Genomic DNA, 25778 nt, shown 5'->3' with positions numbered 1-25778 from the left:
TATATTTGAAGATTAGGAATGACAAAAAATAAATAAATAAACAGATGTGAATAAATAAATAAATAAATAAAAATAAACTAAATAAACAGGGCTTCAAGCTAAAACGAGTATATTCAATTAGAGTAAGCAGGAAAAAAATCCCTACGATTTCCAAAAGCTTTTTTTTCTTTTTTTTAAAAAATAAACTCATTTGAGGAGGGATATATACAGGAGGAATGATAAAAAATGCTGAACTGACTTAAATAATTTTTGTTTGTGAATAAAAATTGTAGAATTCAGAATAACAAAATTAGTTACATTCTAAAAAGAAATGAATTGTTTTAACTTAAAAAAAACTCTAGTGTCCTGGCTGCCTAAAAATATTACATCAATTTGAAAAGACAAATTCAGGTAATGCTTTCATGATTCAACTCGTTTTCTCAAATTCAGTTAACTTTAAAATTTAACAAAGCCCAGACATCAACATATTCAAGTGAAAACAAATAGTTTCTTTTAACAGTGTAGATATTCACGAATGCTGTTGTTGGTGTTTATGTGCATTTCCTCCATGAACATTATTTTCTGAATCCTGTCATAGGTGATAAAAATATCTGAATTAAGAGCATATTTGACACCTAGATAAATTAACAAATGTTAAAAAGAGTTTGTAGCCATACTGTACATGGATGTCGTGAATCAATTTTTCTGGTGTCTAATTCAGTAGTAACATATAGGTCAGAATGAGGGCATGAGCTTTGGCAAGGCTGCCCAACCTGCTTTGCTCAGGAGCCACTTTTGCAAAATGTGTGGTGGGCCAGGGGCCAGTCAAAGCAGCCTCATACAATTTTTAATTTTTATGTTAAGGATTTTAGAACATTTATGGGACTTTGGCATATTTCGAGGATTTTTTTTAAAAATGTTTTTAGGATTTTGGAATGTTTTCAAGGATTTTAGGACATTTCTCAGATTTAAGATTATATTAGGATTTAAGGGACATTTCTATGATTTTAGGAGCTAGGACCTCTGTTAGGGATGTGGGGGATCCTTCACTGGCACTTTTTTGATAAACCAGCTCTATTCTGATGCCGTTTTATGCACAATATCTTATGTATACTAGAAATATAAAAACTATTCCCAGTGTGAATCACTTTATTTTATGAGAATTACAAAATTGTTCTGGGGCCCCCTCGGCACCATATCGGGGGCCAGATTTGAGTATTATTATTATTATTATTATTACTATTTTTGGAAAACTGCAAGATGAGTAAGATGTATTTATCAACAACAAATTTAACAAAACATTATATGCGTTATCTGTCTTGCAGGCTAAAGTAACTGAAGGTTGTTGACTAATGTTCCTTACTCTCACAGCCTGCACCACACTCTTGCCATCGGAGATACACACCAAATCTGAAAGCAAATGAAATAACTGAATGTGATTAGGATTTATAATATTAAATGCAGTGATATGTTGGTATGTTGTTTTTGTGTGTCTTTATGCCTAAATAGAACAGTGGAGACATTTCTTGTTTATTTGTGATATCTAACTGGGACAAAAAAATTAATTCTAGGCAACAGGAAGAACAAAGCGTGATTTGTTGATTACTCTGAAGCAGTATCCCCAAACAACCTCAGCACTCATGCAGTGTTTCCTCTGTGGTTGCAGGGGTTACGTCGTGAAGCAACCCTTCCCCACGCGTGATTGCCGTATTTCCCATGGACACTGGAAGGCATCAGCAGCCCGGTGTTGGAGAAACGGGGAGCGGAGCTGGAGGTGGGAGGGGCCTGGCATGGCTGACGTCACCAGCTGTGTGGAGGAGTATAGGCTGTGCTGTCAGCCCAGTGTCAGTCTGATGAAGATTGGCATGCAGGTAAGCTGTCATTCATTTTCAATGTCAGTGCATGGGAGCAGGGCTTTACCACTTCAGCGTCCTTTTTTCCCCTTTCCCCCCCCCCTCCTTCATTACAAAAGGCAGGACATTATTCATACAGTCAGACAGGCAGCCAGGCCAGAGTGAGAGAGAGGGAGAGAGAGAGGGAGGGAAAGAAAGAGAGAGAGAGAGTCAGGGAGGGAGAGAGAGAGAGACCAAGGGAGGGGGGAGAAGAGGAGGGGGAGAAAAAAGAGAGAGGGAAAGGAGAGGAGATGCATTTTTGTGCTGGACTGAAAGACCAGTGGATTTTTTTTCTTTCTTTTGCTTGATGCTGCGTTTGGATTTTTTTTTGTTTTAAAATGAGTCGGTGATGTTTGTGATGCAAGTATCTAGGAGGTTGTGTTTAGCGGAGGATGCTTATGTGCAAAAGGTTTCAGTTTTAGAGAATGATCGCAATAATAGTGACAAGAGGACAGGACGAGCTGCAGGAAGCTGGCGTTTTATTTCTACGGCTTTGTCAATTAGCAGCGGAGCGCCACATCGCATTCTGATGATTTATATCTGTACTGAATATGTGACGGTGTGATTCTACCGCGCAAAAAAGCGTGTTATCTCGTATTTTGACTGCCATTGCAATTGTGTTGGTGTTGAAGTTGCGTGGTGTGTTAAAAATGCTTTTATTTTGGGTGGCCAAGGGAAAACGGAAAAGGATTTTCCGTGTAAAATAACTTTAGATTTTAAATTGATTCGGCCGTTTTATTTCCATAATACATTTTTATTATAGACAGTATTGTCTCTCTGTGTGTGTATGTAAGTGTGTGTGTGTTTGTTTGTAACAAAAACAAACAAATAACCAAGGCATATGTCAAAGTGAAGAATATGTCACCTTATTTAGAAATGTAGTTTTTCAAATCTGACTGCAATAGCTTTGTGAATTTAGCCCTTTTTTCCAACTTGTGAGAGGCATCTGTCTTTATTTTTTGCGTTCTTGCAACAGTAGTTTTTTCAAGTAAAACAAAAATATTATTATTTTTTTTACACAATGCATTTATTCCAGAAAAAAAACATGTATTTTCCTCACCTGTGTGTATTTTAAAAGGTCAAACAGGAAGTCTAACCCTCTTTGCATTTCTTGCTGAATCCATCTCTGATTGAAGTGTTTCTAAGGCTTAAACTATCTGCATCTCAGTGAGGTCTAATGTTTACTCCCAGCCTTCCCTGCCCTGCGAAACCTCTCCATACTGAACACTGGCCCTCTTTGTGCGCCACTCACCACTTTCTGACTAGTTTATTCCACAATTGCTCGAATGACTCTTTCATTCATATAGGAGACGCTTGACTGGCGTGAAATGCCGTCAGTGTGATTTGACGCTGTCTCTCAGACAGCTTGTCTCGAATACCAGGGCCACTGTTGGATTTGATTTGGATCGTGCAATTCAAAAGGCACAGATTCACAGGCTAATTTTTGTTAGTTTTGAGAGCGAAAGTCGACTCGTCTGTTCAGTCGCTCTCAGCTTTGACCTCTGCCCCTCAAATATCACATTACACAGATTTGGCAAACACGTCTAAATAAAAAAAAAAAGATGGTGCTCAATGCAAATAAATGCAAATAAATTTAGGATATATAAATCCAGTTTTACACTATAAAATGTTTTTACATTTACAGTAAATAACTGGCTGCTAGTTGCATTGCTTTTGCAGTAATGAGCTGCACCATTCAATAGTAATTTTTATGAAATATTACAGTTACATATTGTAAAATCCTGAATTTAATAACCACAGCATCTTGTATCTGTTTCATTTTTATAGTATTTTGATTTAAAATATTTCAGTTACATCCTATAAAACTCTGGGAATAATCACAGCATCTCCATATCTGTATTTCTCCACATTTTTACAGTAATTTATTGTGAAATATTACAGTTACATTCTGTAAAATCTTGAAATAATCACTGCATCTCTATCTGTATCGCTGTATCATTTTTACAGTAATTTATATTAAGATATTATTTACAGTCTTTTAAACCCTGGAAATAATCACATCATCTCCAAATCTCTATCAATGTATCATTTTACAGTGATTTACATTAAAATATTACAGTTACATCCTGTAAAACCCTGGTAATAATCACAGCATCTCTGTATCTGTATCAATTTTGCAGTATTTTATATTAAATTTTACAGTCACATCCTATAAACCCCTGGAAATGATCACTGCGTCTCCATATCTGTATCGCTGTATCATTTGTACAGTAATTTATATTAATATATTACAGTTAAATCCTGTAGAATCCTTAAAATAGTCACGGCATATCTGTATCTGTATTGGTTTATCATTTTTACAGTATTTTCTTATGAAAAATTAATTACATCCCGTAAAATCCTAGAAATATTAACAGTGTACTTACCAGTTTCTTTGTTGTCATCTGGTTAAAACGTTACAACTTTATATTGCAAAGTAAAGGCCCCTCACAGCAAAGACTATAGTCTGAGCTCTGGGACTACATTAGCTTAATTAAATATGCCTGAACCATTTGTTTACTAATCATCTGCTTCCCTGAGAAATCACAATGGCGATTTAGACCACTTCAGCTTCCTCCGTCAAACACATTCGGCAGGTGCAGAGTGCTGAGCATGAAAATCCCATGAGGAGCTCAACTCGCACCCCCTGTGAAAGTAAATGCTTTGAAAGACACCGTTGTTGTTGCTGTGAATCGCTGCTGAAAGACCAAAAGAGGGTCTGTTACCTTTTACATTATTCAAATGATTGTGTACCTTTGTCAGTGTCTCAAAGTGGATGATTCAGCTGGGAACGAATTCTGACAGCACACACGCACACACACACACACACACACACACACACACACACACACATGCTCAAACACATGAGTTGAAACGCATCACTACTAATCACCCTCAGTGATGTTTGTTCTTTGTTATGATGTACCCCACACGATTCTACATATTTTCAGAAAGGGATAATGCCAATTTAGTTTATCCCCAAACCCTGCTGAGATCTTAATTGATGATTTGTGTCATTGGACAAGCAGCCCCGGGGCATATTTGGTGTTGCAAAATACTCTCACAGTATTTGCATATTCCCATTTCTACTATATGGGTAAATTACATGATGAGGTGTGATGCTGTGCATTCCTGCAGCTTTTGAGGGGATAATCACTAATAAAGTGATTCAGTCACACTAAATGAAGGAAGTAAACAGAGCGAGGAGAGCATATGTTACAAACCAATTTAAGCATTTATGTATGGCCATAAAGCAATTGAGGAAATTAAACCACGAGCAAATGTCTTGTCATTTCCTTTGCCTTTTTCCCTCTAATTCCACCCTGCGTGATGCCAAAGCAACCAATACATCATTTCTGAGAAGAATAGATTTTTTTAATGTCTTGTAAGGCTAATAGGCCTTACGTTGCAAGATTCCAATCAGATTGTGAGTTGTCTAATTTGTTTTTGAGGGCCTCGCTCTCTTAAATCAGGCAGGAAAAAGAGGGAGGATGTTCAGAATTATTCATAAGGTTTTAGTCTGCTGGGTATCCTCAGTGGAGTGCATCTAGGTCCTGTTCCGGGCCCGTGGGCAATGTGATGTAGGCTAGTTTTTTCATGTTCAATAGAGCAGCAATCCTTAAGACAATTGTGTTGTGTAGCATGTTTTGGCCATGTCTGGGCCCTCACAGGTCATGCCCACTAAGCCCGCTTGATCCCTATTGCTCTCAGGAGGAGACAAGAGGCCTGTTTATACCGTCAGACAGCTCGGCTTAAGGACAGCCCTTGCATGCTTACCCTTGCTCATTCCGCAGCCAGTGCTGCGTTGGCATGGCTCTAAGTAAGCCACCAGGGAGCGGGGTCGGAGAGAGATGGATTGGCTTGATTTATGCTCCAAGAGGAGCAGCAGGCAAATTTAATGATCCTCCGCACTGTCAACATCACGAAGCGTTGTTTCTGGAAGGACATAGAGATGTCATGAAAATACATGCAGTATAGGACCTAAGTCAGAAAGTTATTGTGTGTAGCATTTTAACTGACAGACCAGTTAAACAATAAAAATAAATGTCTGAAGTTTCAAACAGATCAAACAAAAACTTTAACCCCTAACAACTTGAAAAGAGTAAAAAAAAAAAAAAAGATCATAACAATTTAGTTTCATTATCATTTTTTGTCATGTCTATCAATATCTAATGTGGTTTTTCTCTATTGAAACGGCCATATCAGTGCCTTCTTAATGAGCTTTCAAATTGAGACAAATCACATCTTGTATTGCTTCACTAAACAATAATGCCTCATGCAGCAACATTCTCTTAAATATTTTCTATTAATTTTCTGTTAAGAGAAAAAATGGGAAGTCAACTCCAGATGCAGAAAATGTTCTCAACCATCCAAATCTCTTCTGACCAGGTGTGCTTGATGATGAATGCCACCTGATCATTAGTCAGCTAGCATAGTTAACACCCCCTAAACACTACATAAGGGCAGGTTTTGTGCTGTGTGCAAAGCCTTTGGCACTTGGTCAAGACTGAAGACATGACACCAAAAAAGGCTGTAAAAAGAAGAACTTCTGCAATAGTCAAACTGATGTACTCTTTTATACAGAGTAAGTGATTTTCCAGAGTGTCAGTACTGGTGTTGAAGAAAAACCAATAACCTAGCTTAACAAAACATTTGCAGTGTGAGCAGCAGTGCTGAAAGATGTATTCAGATCCTTACCTAAGTAACAGTATTAATGCACACCGGAAAAATACTCAGTTTCTTGCAAAAGCCCTAGATTGAAAATGTAACTTAAGTTAAAGTATGGAGGTACAATCAGGGGTATGTATTGAAATATTATTGAAATATTAAAAGTAAAAGTACCCAGTGCAGAAAAATGTGAATAAATTTAATGAATCAAAATAATTGAAATAACTAATATTTTAACTAAAATTAACTAAATATTTTTGCATGAAAAATGACTCAGTGACTCAATTATGAAAATAGTTTCCATTCATTTTCCAGGTAACTGACCAATTGTTTCAGCTAGTTTTTCATATGGTTTGTGCACAACATTTTTGATTTGTAAAGGAGCTAGTAAATTATTGAATAATAGTAGTGGAGTAAAAAGAACAATATTTCCCTCTAAAGTGAGTGTAGTAGAGGTGAAAATGAGATGAAAAATACTTTAGTAACATAAAAGTTCCTCAAATTTGTACTTATGTACATTACCTGAGTAAATGTACTTAGTTACATTCGAGCTCTGGTCAGTAGAGGGATGCACAGTAACTGAAATTACAGTAATTGGGATTGATGCAGTATTTCTTTAGCCTTGAAATTTAATAATCCAGTCATTATAAATACTTAAAAATAGATTAAATATAAAATTTAAATATAAATTTAATTAATTAATTTAATTTAATATATAAATTTAATGAAATAAAATAAATACATTTTTGTGTGTTGGTCAACAATTTGTGGGCTGTGAAAATGAGATGTTTTGAGTACTCTTGACAACTCGGAAAATTTTCACTTGCCGAAGAGAAGAGCAAAATAGTTTCTTGCATGAGGCCCATTGTCGTTAATTTCAGTGCTTTCTTAGCCCTTGGAAATGGGGAGAGGGCAATGAGCAACTTAACATGAACTGGCTGAAAAAAATGGCAAGAAGTTTTAAATAAATAAATAAATATGTAAATAAATAAATAACTAAAATAACCTTACGAAAGAGAGAGTCTGGACATTTCTTTGTAGTTTTTTTTGTTTTTTCTTTACAATATCAGATAATAACTCTTAGCTAATTGTCAGCTTATTGCATTCCAAGTTGCTCATTGCCCTTTTCCTCTGTTTTTAAATGAAACTGGACCATTTCTTCAGGTTTCAGAGGTTTACTAACTTGTGAAAGGGATCTGACCGCAGCACAAGAAAACTGATGCCACTCCAGGTGTTAAACGATTAATGAGCATGTATTATTGTAAAAGTACGTATAATTTGGGACAAATCACATCTTATATTGCTTTACTACACAACATGTAACATTGTCCAAATATGGCTTTGTTCATCAAAACCTACTCTGCTGAAATATAGATATTCTTTAAAGGAGTCTACAGTAGTCTTTAGTGTGTGATTCAGTGGTTGATCAGGCTGACCTCATCTGAATCAGTCGAGCCTGCAGACAGCCAAACAAACTTCCCGAAATGCTCCTCTCTGCGCAGTTTTATGTGATGTGTGCTTGAACAGTGAAGGCCACAGCATGGAAGAAGTCATACAAAGGCTTTAGTCATTAGGTAATGATTTTAGCATCAGTACTCTGATTGCATTCCTTTTTTCAGACAGAGGAAATGAAAACCCAGCAGGGACACATTCCATAAACTAAGTCGAAGTCATGGCATAGAAAGGAGGACTCCAATACGACTTAGGTCTGTCACCAGCAGGATGCACACATACTGCATACAGAGTGTTTACTGTGGGTGAAATTTCAAAGATTTGTAAGAAGTAGGCTGTTTCCTCACTTTAATATCTTCAGTATTCATAGTGTTTGTATAAATTGCTTTTGATGTCATTATTTTTGCAGTAAAAACAATTAAAACATATTATTTTTAGACATCAGTGGTTATTATTCAAGGATCAAGCACAAAATCAAATTAGCAACAGCTTATTATATATTCTGCATTTAAAGACCTCTAACAAGACTCTGAACCTCATTGTGCCTTTGGTTCTTATCTCTGGTGGAATGTAGATAATCCTAATAAATGAGTAGAGCTTCACACAGAGAAATATGAAGCCTGCCAGTAAATCCTGAATTTATTATATTTGAGAGTCCTGGTAACAGCTGAGCTGGGTGAGGTTCAAAATATTTGATTTGAATTCAACAGCAGATCATAGCAGAGAAAATCCCACCAAGCACTGTGGGGCTGCATATTTGTGCTTCTCTTGAAAATGAATAAATGCATGGGCCAAAATGGTGTCACTACTATTGAAAATCTCCCCCAGTGTAATACTCTTTAAAACTTGGTTCTGACTGAAATGTTGTCAATGCTGGTTTTCTAGGCAGCTCTGACTTATACCATGCATTAATGTCTTCACGCAATATGGACCATAAATGTTGCATTGGCTTTCTCTTTCCAAGTGCGAATGTAAGTTTGCAGTTTGACATCTTCAGCTGAATTGCTATTGTTTTATGCTTCTTTTTTTACTTAAAATTCAGCCATTTCATACTGCAGGTTTAGTTCCAGCTTTTGTCAGCAGTGCAGTGCTTGTTCCTCCTCAATGAGTCAGAAGACAGGTTTCCAATAAAAAAAAATCCTAAATGGTATTAAATAGATATTTTCAGGGTAAAAATTTGCACAAACTTAAGTAACTCACAGTACTGGAGTTTATACACTCAAAAAAGACAGAAGTTTCTTTCACCATCTAAGTCTGTTGGAAAAAGTTTTTTTGGGCTCAATAGCGTCATGTGATGGACCCGGAAGTTGAAATTCTCTTTGGCCACTTTGAATATTGCCTTCAAAGCCCAGTGCGCTTCCTGGGGGCCTGGAGTGGGTCCAAATGGACTAAACAAACATTGGCTCCAGATAGACCCAATCACATTGGCATGCTGACCACCGAAGTTAGCAACCCTTCCACAACGAGCTGAACAGTGTGACAAAAACATACATTTTTAATGTGAAACTGCTTTATTCATCGCTTTTAGCCATTTAAGTCACTTTTGGACACATTTTGGACAGGAAGAGACCCTCTGTGGTTAATAAGTGCACGTGGTAAAAACCTCTGAAACTCAGGGAATCCTAACTGGGAATGTATACCTGGCACATGAGAGTTTCAGCTGGTTGTGGTCGAAGTGCTCACCGCTAGATGTCACTAAATTCTACACATTGCTGCTTTAAAAATTTTATTCATATGCCCTCAATATCAATTTTGCCTAAATGGTGTTAAATAGATATTTTTCAAGATATTGTGTTGAATTTAGAAAATTCCAGTATCAGGACAACACCACAAAGTGCACATAAACAGAAGCTACTTTTGTGAACACTAATCTAACTTGTATTACTATGGTAAAGTGTATCTCTGACAGCCGTCTGAAGTAGTTTTTTTATTTATAATTATTATTTTTATTGGCCAAGTCACATGTGAAAAGTGTGCTACAGAGATGAAAATTTTGCCTCTTTGAAATGGTGGTGGCTGGCCTTTTGAAATCATCCTACTTTGATTATTGGCAGAGCAGCCCGTTGAAGTCTGCTGCACTTTGAATGGAAATGCAACAATGCTAAAGTTGTGACCTCCAAAAGGCTATTTACTGGAGCACGGTTCCATTTTTCAGAATCCTCTCCAAAGATATTATTCAAGTGTATTGCTCTTTCTGCCACTCACATCTCATCTGAATGTTTCAGCCTATTGCACTCCAGGACACAATTGATCTGAAGGACAATATTTTCACTCAGCCTATAGCTGCTCCTTATTTTGACATTAGGCTTTAACTGAAACAGCTTTCTCTTCAAATCCATTTGTATACCTTGCTGTTAATCTCCAAGTGGTCTTTGCAGATGCCTGATGAAACACTTGTTAGTGTGCAGGCTCTCGGGTGAAACAGCAGCTTAACAACAGACTTTGGTAAAAGCTCTGTACAGTGGCAAGGACAGAATAATCTGCACTAATGCATTTTAGTGATCACTCTTATTAGCTGCAAATGACTTCCTTTATGTAGTTCTGTCCTCTGCTATAAAAGTGCCATGATTTTATGACGGCACAGGCTTCAGTCAAAGTGCATTTCATTTTCCATGGGAAGGCTGCCTCTTTTATGGTGTTTTAGAAGACTTTTGGCTCTTAAAATATTAAAAGAGGACTACACTGTCTCATTCTTGTGTAATCTTTCATTAAGGCTTTTGGCATCCCGGATGCCTTGGTGCTGCTGGATTTATCTCACTTCATATCCGTGCCCAAAGGATCTAAATGCTTCTGACACTGTATTACAAAGTCTCATGTTTCCATGGAGTTTAGCCAGTAGCTTTTAACTTAAAGTGCTGTTCATGCTACATAATGAGTCACATTTTATAAATATGGCACAATAAAAAAATAACAAAATGCACATTGTATCATAACCAGACACAGCAGCTCTGTCTGCTGAGACTGTTTTACAAAATAAAAGCACAAAGCTTTTTTTCACCAGCAGAAATCATAACCCATGTTTAGTTTTTTGCAGTAAGTCAGGTGACCAAGTATCAAGAGTGACAATGTCCACATAGATGGATGGACTGAGACACAGGACTTTCTAGCCAAAGCCACCTTTCCCGGTGGTGTTATACAGTGCCAGTCAGCTTGATGGAACCTGTTGTGGCCATATGATACACTGCTGGACAGCATAAGGTCGAAATACTGCCGGTAATGGCATAATTTCAGGAGCATGAGGGTCCCCATAGGGCGGCCAGGAGGGGCAGTGGATGGGTCCAACAAACCCAGAACTTTCATTTTGAGCCCTGGACTTTCACCTGGGAGTGTGGTGTTTGCTTCCCATATGAATGTCGAGCCAAACAATGATATTTTTTTCTTCAACCTAACCATCTGCTTCTGTTGCCAAAATCTAACGACCTGTGCCTTTGTGGCCTAATCCTAACCATGTGCTTTTGTTGATGTCTTGTTGGTTGCTGCATTCCTGACATCAACAGCAGACACAGGAGGATATATGAAGATGCGGAAGTCCACTGACAAAGTGGAGATATGTGACAACTTGGGATGAGGTTGTATTGGACTTTCATCCAGGAGACTGGTGGTTGTGTCCCATGTGAAACCAAAAGTCAATGTTAAGTTATTTGAACAACATAATGTAGTTTCCAAACACTTGTCTTGTGGGATGTCATTTTAAGTTACCTTAGTAACAAACCTACTTAATTTAAGCCAGACCATGAACTTTTTTCCCCACCTAACAATGTAGTTTTGGTGCAACTTCGACTGCTTTTTTACCATTAACTACGTGTTAAAAACTGCAACCTGTAAAGTTTAGCTATTCTGTTGTCCAATAGTAGGGATACTGGTGTAGGAAAAGCCCCTGTCGGCTGTACTAAAGGGAAGAAACATTTGACCTATGTGGCTGTAAGGGTTGGAGGACTTTCCCAGGAATGATGTTTGTATTCTGTATAGAACTAATTTGCAGCAGCAAATACGTTTTGAGAGAAATGCAATGCCACCCTAATTACTTTTCCCCAACAACATAATAAGGCAGTGTTTTAATGGACATATCTGCCAAGTATGTTGTAACAGAATGTCTCTGCAAAATGCTGACAATGTATTTAATTAGTTCTCCTACAATATACACTTATAAACACAATAAAAAGCATAATTATTGATGAGCACTTAAAAGGTGATGGTGTTTGCTGCATATTGAACTAGAGACTATCTTGGGACCATGCCAGCCGCAATGCATTTATACGCCATTTAAAAAGAATTTGCGCCAGTGACGTAAATTTAGAAGGCCAATGCCCCATTTCTTACTTCCTGCCCCCTCTCTTGCTTGGACTGCACCCATATGTGAACTTTGCCTTCATTATATGCTTTTACACTGCCTCTTCTTAAGGTTTTGTGCCAGCTTGCCGTTTTGTATATAACGATTGCCAAAAGGGGGACGAACTTGTTTCGCATCTGTACCGAGACCGGGAGTAGTAACAGCCCCGAAATGAGGTCTGTGTAAAACATAAAGCTAGAAAGACATGATCATGGGCGGGTAGGTGTGACATTTTGATTAAGTATTTTGTTAGTGACCACACGGCGGGAGATTTAAAAGGCAGTTGTTAGCAATTGAAAAAGAGCAGCGGCAAAATTCGGGAGCTCCTTACCGTCCGAGGATGACATTATACCCCAGTTATTATTAAGAGAGCGTTATGCATACGTTATATGCTGCATGAGAGGCGGACGCCATTGTTTTACATGCCATGCGTCTTTTGGTTCCACAAAACGGCAGACGCTATTTAAAATCACAAAATGGAGTGGAGTGATGCTGCTGTCATTTGGTTCTGTGTAAATATGCAAAGGAAGCATAAAGAAGGGACTTAGCAGCAGCCCTATAGTGTGATCTCTGTGTAAAAAAGGCTATTGTGATCTCGAAAGATAAAATTTATTCCTGCATCTTGATGTGCTGTCGCAGTAACAAAATCTGTCCACAGACAGACAGACATATAAACACCTGGCATAGTACTCAAAATCACTTTCTGTGGTAGTTCCTGCTCCAATAGTTGTCTGCAGGACCACATTTTGCCATAGTGCAACACAGAGACAGACTCACAATATCAGCTATCTCAGTGTTGTCACTGCTCATAAAAAAGCCGCTTGAAGCACAATACACTTGTACTTTATTAACATTTAGTTAATAAAGTAACTAACTTAAGTGCTTCTACTGCCTAAAATGAACCACACGTGAGCTCTGGTTTGAGGTGTACCATACACCCCCTCTGTTTTGTAGTAAAATAATGTAGCACTTTGTTCCCTAGAAAAAAACATGGTTGACATAATGTTGTCCTTTATAAATAACAAATAATTATTTTTATATAAAAGCATAGTAGACACATTTGACACACACTGCATTCTAAATCATGCCAAGGATTGTAATCTATATGGAGTTCCAATGTGATTATCACGTCTATGAGAAAGTCATTAATGCAGAATCATACAGTAGACTGGTTATTCCGAACATCAGCTGTCCATATGAAACAGCAATTGCTGCCTTGGCCGTATATTCATCGTCCTTGCTCTCTCCTCTCCTCACTTCATTACATTCAGAACATTATGACTTTGCTGAGAGTGTAAGGAAACATGAGTGCCGCCGATATTAACCTCCACTTTAAAGCTACAGAGCACAACAAGAGCTGTCGCCAAGTCCAGTCTCTTTGTTCACATTCGCTCAGCCATAATCTTTTCTGAAACAGGATCAACACCTACAGTGAGACATTTCTTCCAAGAACATGTTCCCGAGCTGATGTTTGGTGTGAATTTGAAAATCTGGCATTCCTGTTCAAAGCGACTCGGTATTGTTTGTGAGAGCCGTGCTCTGGACAACTCTGAGCTTTGTTGACTAGTGTCAGAGTATCATGTTTGGCCTGAAGCTGCGACTCTGCAAGCAATCATGAGTCAACTCCAGCAGTCCAAGAGAGACTTGGACTGGGTAATGGGTGACAGAGGTTTCCGGAGGAGTGTGAAGATGACGTGTGCACTCCTGAGTCACATAAATGTGCTTATAGTTAGAGGTCAGTAAGACAATCCTCCTGCTGATAATGTCTGTTAATATTGTACAAATTATGCATCAGGATGTTTTGTTATATGGGGTTATATAACCCCCATTTGATCTATTTATTAGTTATGTTTTCTTTCTTGCGTCTGCTGTGGTAATGGCTCAGTTTGTATTTTACACTGTAAAATCTGACGAGTTGGTTTTACTTGAAATAATCTTGAAAAATAATTGCCTTGAAAAAAGAAAATATAATTACTTAATTTATGTTACTTTGTATCAAAGTTTACTTGAAGTTTAGCTGCATTTACTTAATTTTGTGAAGTTGGTGCAACTTAAAAATGACAAGTGAAATTACCTGTTACCTGTTACTTCAGCAAAAGAGTTAGTCTGACTTCACTTGATCATCACAAAGAGTTCCCTTTTTGTTAATATATTTAAGAAAATACAAATATGACTGACTTGTTCTGTAACCAGCAGAATACTTCACAGTATTCAGTAAATATGACTCATTTAGTTTCCAGGATTCTACTGTTATTTTACAGTGTCAATACTGTATATTGTGTAAATATTATACAACCATTAAATTTATTACAAAGTTCTACAATAGAACATGACGGTCTGTGTGCTTACAGTGTAATACTGGCTCCAAAAAGCATCAAGCTTTACAGTGATTTACTGTTTTTTGGAAAAGCTGTATATTATCCTTAAAACTTGGCAGTATTTTTGCAGCAATTTCACTAAAACAACTTTTCCCATAAACTTGCAGTATTATTCAGTAGAATTTAAAGATTTACAGTGTTTTACTGCAAATTTAAGAAAAAAAACCCATTCATTACTTTAAGAATTTTGCTGTATTTTTACAACAATTTGTTACAGTGTAAACTTAACAATTCGATATAAAGTGAAAATCAGTAAATAATACTTATATTTTTAGGCAATCGGTTTCTGACATTCTTTTAAGTAGAATCAAATGTCAGATTTTACAGTGTATCCAAAGTATCCAAGAGCAGCCGTGAAATATTTCTTTCCTTCACTCTGAGCAAAGTGCATGCCGACATATTAAGCCCTGTCAAACTCTGTTTCCAGGCTGCCACATTCCATCACGTAAAAGTTTGATTTACAACATCATTCAAGCCAAAACAGTCCCAGAAAAATCAAATTACTGTGGAGTCTCTGTTTCCTGTGATTTGCGGCAGCAGGCGCACAATTTGTCAAAGAAAGCTGTGCTGTGTTAAGTATGTTTGTACAGTGGTGCGGGCTAACCGCACACCAGCTCTGATTTTAGAAGTGGTAATATTTAATGACTCTACAACACGCGTCTGATTTGCGAGCGCGAGACTCTGAGCACCACTCCTTCGCTTCAGTGTCCTTTCTGATTTGCTGCCGCTGACGAGACCCACGGCATCCAGTCATGTTGCCTTTCAAGTCGTAATGTAAACATGTCAGATTTCTGGAGTGTGTGAAGAGTCTCAGGGAGTGTGCATGCACAATTATCATAACAGACACATAGCTGTAAATGAATTGATGCAGAAAGCAATTCCTCAGCAGCCTTTATTTTTAAAATATTTTCTCACTCAGTAAAAAAGTCTATACATCCTCAAATGCTTACAACAATAACACATATCTGAGTTAGTGTAATCAAGAAAATATTCCTTCAACATTATCAGGGAGTGCAGACATGATTCCACATGTTAATTGCAGTGCTGTGAACTGAATGGAAAAAAAAGTAGACTGAACCCCCTTTTTTTCCAAACCGAGACTTCTTTCCACTACAAAGAATAATTACTTTTCCCAACTCCCGCACCATAATTGGTTACTACTCTTTTATCTTATCTATGTGCGCATAATTATCACAGTCATCATATTAGATTATTTCATGCATAATAAATGAACTCAAACTGTGTGTGGGGTAATTAGCATGTTAGGATATGTGCCACGATAAGAGCTTTGCTCTCTCAAAGATTGTATTGTTCAAGACATTCCTGAAAAGTGAGAAATGTGGAAGGAATGGAATATCTTAAGAAATTTAGTGACTGTTGTGTTAAGAAATAATATTCTTTTAAATGTAATATGTAGTGTTTGTGTGTGTGTGTGTGTGTGTGTGTGTGTGTGTGTGTGTGTGTTTGGTTTGCACGTCTGTTTACTTAAAGTAATGTACCTTGTAATGTATTTTACTTTGGATTGGACGTCTGGCGCAGACAGTAGTTCATATGCAGAAGACGTAACAAGAGAGACTATTGTGAAAGACAGACCAATATGCTGTTTGACTTTGGCAGCTGTCTGCTGCATAGATCCCCGACAATCCAAATGACAGATGTGCATCACTTCAGTCGAGCTTTCAGTCATAAGTAAGCAGCTTTTGATCGTGCTGATGTGTTGAGTTTTCCTGTAAATTTCTATTTTTTACATATTAGTATATACTATAGGGCTGTTGTTTCCAACTGGTGCATCGGGGTCCAAAAGTGGGTCGCAGTTCCATTCTGAATAGACTGCATGTGGCTCATGAACAGTTGGTTAAAAAAAAAACATTTTATTTTGAACTAACAGTGAATTTCAGGTACAGAGCTTTTTTTTTTTGAAGTGCTGTTTCTGTTTCTTCTTGTGTGGTGTTTAGATTTTGTGAAATGAAATTGAATTTGTGGCAATTTATTAAATGTGTGGAACTTGAACTAAGAACTAAGAACTGAGAGATCTGAACCCTCTGGCTGGACCAGTTGGGAGCCAGTGTAGATCAGGTATACCCATTTTGCTTTGCTTGGGGGCCACTTTTGCAAAATGACTGGAGGACAGTTGGATTTTAGGACATTTCTGGGATTTCAGGGCATCTGTAGGATTTTAGGACATTCTAGGACTGTAGGGTGATTTTAGGATTTTAGGGACGTTAAGGATTTTAGAATTTTTTTTAGGATTTAAGGATGTTTCTAGTTCTTAAGGATGTGTCAATGATTTTAAAACATTTCTAGAATTTTAGGGCATTTCCAAGATTTTAGCACTTTTGTAAGACTTTGGAACATTGCTAGGATTTTAGGACATTTCAAGGATTTTAGCACATTTCTAATATTTCAGGACATAGGATTTTTGGACATTTCTGGGATTTTAGGACATTAGGGGTTTTGCTAGGACGTCCACTGGCACTTTTTTGTTAAACAAGCTATATTTTGATGCTGTTTTATGCACTCTGGCGCCTTATGTAATTCCCAGTGTGAATCACCTTATTTTTATTGCGATGTAATGATTGGAGGGGCCACCCAGCACCATATTGGGGCCCAGATTTGGCCTGTAGGCCATAAGTTGAGTATCACTGCCATAGGTAATAAGGTAATTACAGGTTGCCATCAAATTTTGCAAAAGGTTTAATATTATTATGTAAATGTACAATAAGAAGAAAAATGTTTATTTTAGTGGGTTTTACAAATACATAAAGGTCATTCAAAGGTTGCTTTAAACAACTTCCACTGTGGTAAAGGGAGATCTGTCCTAATACGACTCTTATTGACCAACAACAGCAGTTCTTTCAATTCAAATGAGGTAAACCTGCTGCAGGATGCTTTTCCAGTTTACACTATCCTGCTTGGAAACATTTCAGGAGTTATTTAATGAGGGGAGCCAATCAGGACCAAGTCCAGTTGTGATGCTTTGCCTGGAGTTAATCTGAACTGCCTATAAAGTAATGGAGGTTTTTGAAAATGCAATAACTTCAAATTTTACCACCCAATTAAAGTCTAATTTTCACAGTGTATTAAACACCAGTGAAAAGTCATGTGTATAAAGAATATATGGGAAAATGTGAACCAGCAGTGATATAGAGTTAATGATCTCCATGTCCACAGCTTCATTTAAAAGGCCTTAATAAGTTGTACATTTAAGAAAACTTGCAGCCACACAAAATGATTAGCGAACCTAACTTATTGTAATGGCTTAAACGTTTCTCCACAAATCAGCCTCTCAGATTATAAATGTACAAAAAACATTTTTGGTCATATTGCAAAGCAGCATCTCAGAGTCTTTTTTTCCCACCACTAAATAACAAGAACAACTTCTTTGACGCCAAATGTTTCAGTTGCAGTTTTTTGGCCCTGCAGCATTTTTGGCAGTGACACCTTTCACTAACCTGTGCCAAAAGCCTGTAAAACACAAACATAATGAGCTATTTTCAGCAGAGATGGCTTTTTTTTTATTCAGTGAGTTGTTGAGGGGGAAAAAAGGCAGAAGAAATTCATATTCAGAATGTGATGACAGCCATTATTTAAAAAAAGATGGTTGTCAGAGATTATACAATTAAATTCTATGTGGTTCCTGCTATTATCAATTAATGGCACATAATTACCTCAGAAGACATCCTTGGTACAAAGTTTTCATCTTTTTTTGTGTTGATTGAAAGGTAAACAGCTTTAACTGCAAAGATTTTCGTTACATCTCTGTGCCTGGCAGACACAGCATGACAAAGCAAGGCCACATTATTCTTCCCACCAAGTCTCCATAGATACCCTAGTTAGTCGCATAACCCACACAATCTCTAAATAAAAATAACAATAGGATGTGAAAATGATCAAAACCCCACTGAGGTTCTTCCAAATACAAAAGTTTGCTGCCACAGAGGTGACGGAGGATCTCCGAGGAATACTAACGGAGTTTAGACAACTTTAATTATCACAGACTCAAAAATATTGAATAAAAGATTTAAAAAAAAAGAGAAAAAAAAGACCAATGTACTGACACACACCTCCAACTCCCTGTGTAACTTCATAAAGGTTCATCTCCAAAGAATGATGAGGGCTGGCTGCTAAAAGTGAGTTGGAAACAGCTGTCAGTGTGCTGGTAAATAAGGCAGCTTGGAGGCAGTACAGCGTCACGTCTGCTGCTATGTGGCGAGGAGAGAGAAAGCTTTCCAACTGTCCCTCCCCGCGGCCACTCTCCTCCGGTCAAGGTCTCACTACCCCTGTGGTATGTCTGTGCCCGTCTCCCTGCTGGCACCGCTCTGGCATTGCTGCAGTGTCAGTGTGGTGTAAATGGGAGTTAGTAACGTGATAGTGCTGATTGCGGGTCAGATTTGTTTGTTTAGCTTCAAAGGAAAAGTTTTTTTGGGGGGACTGGCGAGTCGGTCAACTGATCGTCTGTGTGAAATCATCTGTGACCTCAGTAGACGGCTCAAACGCTCCACTGAAAAGCAGAGAAATATACCCCTAGTGAAGGCCTTTACCATTTCACATGCAGTTAATATGCTCACAACATACACACAGCAGGAGATATGTGTTGTGTGTGTGTGTGTGTGGTTTGAACAGCTGTCTGTGGAGATTATGCTTAATTTTGTGAGCAAAAGAAATGGACTGAGAGTGCAAAAAAGGCAAGTAGGGTCTGAGGTATCTTGTGTCTCGCACTGTGTAAATTGTTACAGTTGGATAAAATAGAAGCATATCTACACTCTGAGACAGGTGTCTGACACTCTGTGAATTTTTCTATCGTGAAATTTTAAATCACATTCAGTTTCCTCCTCTTGAATTACAATTTAAAAGGTATCTTTAATAATTTTCAACTTGTTCACTTTTTTCCCATGTTTTTGTTTTTGGGAATAACAGTTTTTGAAGTTGGTCCAGTATTGGGTGACAGAACTACAGCCAGGAGCAGCAAAGACGGCTCTGTGTAATCACATGGGACAATTAGACACTATCACTTTAAATCCATTCAAAGTGTTTGTTTTTGCCACTGACAGGCTCAGATTGTTGGAAATGACCCCTACAGAGATAGACCTTTTTGTTACAGAGTCAGATCAATTCTGTTTAACCCTTCAAAAGCTGTGAAAAATGTCTTGATTTCTTTAAAAAACAAGGAAAGGCAGTGAGCAACTTAACAAGGAGTTACCCAAAAATGAGAAAGTACTTCAGTCAAAAGTTACAAGATGAAAATTAGCCCCAAAAAGTAAAATAACAAAAACAGGAAATGACTGCAAAAGTGCTACAATAAAATAGAATAAAAATTATGAATAAAAATATTAATAATAAATATAGATTTTCTGTGTAACCTCATTTTAAATAAGCCTGTGTAATAATAATTTTAATTAATTTATATTTATTTATTTTTTCCTAGTTATTTTATGGCTTTCAAATGATTTTCTCTCTCTCTCTCAGCCAACTTCCAGGCCATTTTCTTGTTACCTTTTACATTTTTCTGCAATTCGACTACCCTTTTCCCCCCCATGTTTTTGAAAGAAATTAAACCAATTTGCTAAGGGTTCAAAGGTTAAACTAATTGTGAAAGGTGTATGAATGCAGCACAAGAAAACTGATGTCCATCCAGGTTTCAAAGGGTAACCCACCAGACTCCATTTAAATAAACACTAATTTTAGTGTGTAAATTATTTTAAATGTTTGTGAAAGACATCTGAAGACAGTACAACAAAACTTGATCAAGGTTCTAAAGGGTTAAACAACAGAAAAACCCTTTTCTTTGTTTGTTTTTATGTTTTCATCTCTTTAAGCTCAACTTTACAAAAATCCAAATCTCCCCAAAAACTTGGTGAACTTCTTTAATGGATAAAGGTCAAAACGGAGGCGGGGAGATGCTTCTCTGAGAGTAGTGGCTTGGAGAGCGTGGTCAGTCGGACTATGAAGGTGAGACGTGCCATGGCAAGAGATGAGGAATGACTTGACGCCTACTTCAAAACGGACCTATTTATGTGTGTGTGTGAGTCTGTGTGTGTGTGTGTTTGTGTTTGTGTTTGTGTGTGTGTGTGTGTGTGTGTGTGTGTGTGTGTGTGTGTGTGTGTGTTTGTGTTTGTGTGAGTGTGTGTGTGTGTGTGTGTGTGTGTGTTTGTGTGAGTGTGTGTACGAGGAGGGACAGAGAACGAGGAGAGAGAAATTGATTGAGATGTGCTGTCTGAGTTTTTGTCGCCATGTGTTTGTGTGAATCTTTCTCCGTCTCAGTGAAGCGACACACTGCTTTCCCTCTTTCCCCCCGTGGTCAGTGGTATTTATAAACCGCCATAGACATTTAATACAGATGGCAGAGCACCTTAAATTTAAAGACACTATTTTCCATGCTGGGAAATGGAAAGAAAGTACTTTGTATTTAAGTACCCGGATATGGAGCTAAAGGGGGCTGTGAAACAAGTGATGCATCTCTTATGTGTTGAAATGCATAGGAGAGACTGGAGATATACCTGACCGTCAGTGCATTGTGTAGGCTCAGTCCATAGGGGTGGCTTGCTTTATTATGTGCACACTGAACAAGCAATTGAAGCAGACATGCAGCATGTCCGTGAAATGGTTAACTTTCTTCCTTTGGATTTTCACCAGGAGGGAAGAGTCAGAAGGAAAAAAAAGCAAAGCAAGGTTAGCTCACTTCAGACGCTGATGGGGAATTCCGAGTTCTGCCTCAGTCGTCTCTGCCAAGTCCATTGTGTTTGTGTCTTCCCTGCCTGTCCTGTCTGTTTCATGCCCAGACAGTGAAAGAGTGTTCAAATTCACCACGAAAAATATAATTACATTATACATAAGAGTTACCTGTATATAAAGCTGCATTCTCATCAGGCAGACGGCTTTAGAAACAGCGCAGGAACAAACATCCAGTCAGGCTGAATGGCAAGACAGTAAATGAAACACACATGACAGTACCCTGCAGTGTCATATTATTTACAAAAATATAATAAATAAAGAAAATAAATTATTTTTTCTTTTTTATTTTATGTAATTATTCTAGCAATGTCAAGTAATTGTCCAGAATGCTCCTGATATAGTTATAACTGCAATGACGTCTACTATTCCAATCCCCTGTATTCTCTGCTGGCCTTAGCTTAAGTTACCGTCCTGCCCTCAGCCAGTAAAATGATAAGCAGTTTGCCATGAACTGTCTGCAGGATTGCATGTGAACACAACATAAATAATGAGTACAGTTCAAATAATTGGTTTAAGGTGTATGTTTAAAATCATGTCACAGAGAGAATGATGCTGCTTCCATTGAAGCTTTCGTATGTTTATGACAGAAACTGAACTGTGATTGAAGTCACTCCCAGTTCATGTATTACTACGCCCAATATAATGTCTATCTATCTATCGATCTATCGATCTATCTATCGATCTATCTATCGATCTATCTATCTGTCTCTGTCTCTGTCTCTCTGTCTCTCTATCACTACATCTGTACATCGCTACCTATGTCTCTACATCTCTATCTATGTCTCTTTATCTCTATTTATGTCTCTATATTTCTATATCTCTATCAATTTCAAGTCAACTTCAATTCAATTTGCTTTAATGGCATGGATGTTTGTAAAACAATATTGCCAAAGCCTCAGATACAATTAAATGATAATATAAATAAATATCTATCTCTATGTACTGTATATCTCTCTATCTTACTGTCTGACTAAAATTTCCACCACAATTTCATGGCATTATACGCTTCTGGGCGTTGTCAGTGGCTGGTCAGGACCTTTTGTGGTGTTATGATATGCCACTGGTCAGCCAAACAGCACTTGGTGTAGCAGTAGGATACGCCCATGGAGCGGTAGATGGGTCCAGCAAAACCCAGACTTTTACTCAGGACGCTGGTGGTCGCTTCACTGTGAATGTAGAGTCCATATCAAGATGTTTTTTATAAACATAAGCACCTGTGCCTTTGTTGCCCAATGCTAACCATGTGCTTTTGTTGATATCCTGGCATTTGTTGCAGCATCATAGAAGGTCAACAGCAGACGCAGGAGGATACCTGGAGTGTAATATGTAGACACAAATGTCAGCTGATAAAGCAGCGGTATGCGATGACTTTGAATGAGAATGTGTTGGATATCCTATAAATTAGCACCCCATAGCAGCCAAAGATTGCCTCACAGCACGTACAGTAACGTAGTTAACGTAAAGTCACTGTGGTTAGGTTCAGGAAAGAGACACGTTAGGAACGTATCTTAAAATGACTCAAAGGTTTCTCAAATTTACACAGTTCCAAACAGGTGTCTGAGGGGAAAGTCTTGATTTCTGTGACCCATCCACATCCAGAAACTGCCTCCTTAGAAGATTGCTCAGACGGGTTCTTAACTCCTGCTTTGGTCACGTGATTACAGCCTTTCAAAATACCTGGGGATATGTACAAATTTGGGCGCATTAATTTTTGTAGGAATACATAGGAACAGCCTGACTTTGGAGAGCAGTACATCAAGATTTTTGACAAGTACATGAATAATTGTTCTTTTGAGTCATCACAGAGGTGTTGACTGGCACACTGTTCTTTTAGCATCTGTAAAAGGCAATGCATTGCATAGTGGAATTGTCAATAGAGAGCAGTGTGCATGTCATGGACACACTTTTTATTTTGCACTTAATACATTTCATGCTCTTCTGCTTAAAATAAAGATTTAAAAAATGATACAATATATATATATATATATACTAATAAAATAGTGTAGGGCAATGTATTGCAATAAGCAAAATCCCTAATTGTCAGTTAAAGAACAACTTCCTGTTTCCTGTTTGGGGCCATAAAGTTATCTCCTTTTCTGAAGTAAAGTAAGCTGGCATGTTTTCCTCATAAATCTGAGAGTTTGCTGATGGTTTTGTAAGCTACATTAGGATCACATAATATCTCACAGTCAATACAGTATAATGATTTTGAGTGGTTAGACTGTCTCATTGACCTCTTAATTGTAGTCTGCTGTAGGATGATGGTGCAAAAGTGAATCCAATCTGTGTTGAGTACAGAAAAGTACAAAATAAACATATTTATATTGTCCCTTCCACTATGCGCTATAATTTCACTGTTACATTATGGAGGCCATAACAAAAGGGATAATCAATTTCACTCACTATCAATGCACATCAGTTTATATTAGGTAGATTCATGTGCCATTTTCTTGATAATGAAGGGATAATTTCTGAGATATCTGAGGTCACTTGAAGTGCATTTGCACTGGAAAAATAACAAATTATTCATTTGATTAATGACAGATCTAAACACTTCGCCGAACTGCTACCTGTGGTGGATATGGCATAACACTCAGATGGCTTTGTATAACATGCTTTGACCTTCAGAGTAACAAGTATGGATTCAACATGGGATGTTTGGGCAGTGTCTCCTCTGTGTTAGATTTGACAGTCAAGACAGCTGGTGTAATGTGTGAAGACATGCTTCAGTTTTTGTCTGTATGACATGACTACTGTGTCTCTTTACCTGCTGTTTAACTCATACCATACAGCAGTGTTGACACATGATTGTGCATTAAGTTTGAGTGCACATGACGTGTATGCATTTGTTTGCATGTGAGTTTGTTTTGCTGTACAGTATGGCTGTGTTGTATTGCAGTTTGATATTAAAAATCATTATGATATTTGTTTGCTTTTCAACACGAGACCATTGGAAAAAGTTCACCTATAGAGGTTGTATATCATGAGTCATATTTCCAAAAACAATGCACATCACATTAGTCAGTCTTTCTGAGGTTTATTTTAGCAGGATAATTGCTATACTGCATATAAAAGTGGCAAATAAAATCATTTTTGAAGTAAACTGCCACATTTAGCTGTTGTTGTTCATTCAGTAAGTGTCATAAGAAAATAATAGATACAATATTAGGCCAAAATAGAAAAATCCTCTAAGTAGTAGAAGTGTTTTTACACCTATTAAGAATTTTAAGTATGACTTTTGACCCTTTGAGCTTGCTGTAGCTGGTTGTTGGAGAGTTGAAGAAGAGTCACAGGTTGAGTTCTAATGGGAAGTCAGTGGCTATAAGTTTGTTTTCTACAGAGCATAGAAGGTACATGCCTGTAAGTATGAGCACAGGTGTAGTTTTAGTTGCATGTGAGGTAAAATGGATCAACTGTTAAGATAATATCATCGTGATGCTAAATTCTGTTAGCGAGTTAACTGTAATTTCCATTATGTATTAGCATCGAGCTAATTGACTAAGGGCTTGCTTTATATAAAATCAATTCAGGAATAAAACATTAAAAAAGAAAAGAAAAAAAGAATTGTGATAGTGAAGTGAATCAATTTTCCCCATTTTTTCAGTATTTTGAAGTAATTAAAATTTTGTCCAATGTGTCATCATTTTGGTAAATTTTGAGATTTTAACCCTTTAAATTAAATGATTATTTAAAAAACAAAACCAAGAAAAACAAGAAAAGTAAAAAAAAAAACAAAAAAAAAACAACAACAAAGAAACAAGGCAAACAAGACTTGAAAAACATGCTTAAAAATTAAAATAATAATTATGTACCACAATTTTAATTCTGTTATTATGTCAGTAATGATAATAATTATATAAATCCAACTGTCTAAGATATATATTTTTTAAATCTACTAATTTCTTGCAATTTCTGGAATATTTCTTACCAAGTCTCTCATTGCCTTTTCTCCCATGTTTTTGAAAGAAAGATATTTGTTCAGGGTTTAAAGGTTTGAATTGCTTGTGAAAGGCATAAAAGCAGTATAAGAAAAGTGATGCTCCAGGTTGCTCCAGGTTTCAAAGGATTAATATGTTTACACAAGGCAGATCTGTTAAAATCAAGAAAAAAAAAGAAAATTTAGAAAACAGCTCATTTTGCTGGTGCATCATTGTGCAAATTCAATGAAAAATTATCTGAGTCTTGTACCTAGCATCATAGCGTGATAGATGTCTGTGATAGCAAACTATTCTAGAAACACACTTCTGAATTGAAAAAGACTGACTTCTGCATAGCTGTTATTCTCCCTGCACTCCACATCTCCCAACAGCAGCCTCAGCTGGATCCTGCCTGTTATGTCAGTCACGG

The 25778-nt window shown here is 37.3% G+C and overlaps 1 protein-coding gene across 4 annotated transcripts in view; it reads left to right on the top strand.

Moving 5' to 3' along the window:
* The window catches only part of pknox2 (pbx/knotted 1 homeobox 2), a 165355-nt gene that overhangs the window by 14371 nt on the left and 125206 nt on the right, over positions 1-25778 (top strand). For all 4 annotated transcript variants that reach the window (XM_088088366.1, XM_088088365.1, XM_088088362.1 and 1 more), the window contains one exon: positions 1646-1850. The gene's annotated coding sequence lies outside the window, so the exon portion shown is untranslated. The remainder of the gene's footprint in view (positions 1-1645; positions 1851-25778) is intronic.

Source organism: Plectropomus leopardus, chromosome 15, assembly GCF_026936395.1.
Source record: "Plectropomus leopardus strain MGB_pleo_1.0 chromosome 15, ASM2693639v1, whole genome shotgun sequence".
Classification (NCBI taxonomy): domain Eukaryota; kingdom Metazoa; phylum Chordata; class Actinopteri; order Perciformes; family Serranidae; genus Plectropomus; species Plectropomus leopardus.
Note: the sequence above shows the minus strand (reverse complement) of the source record. Positions and strands in the feature narration are given on the sequence as shown.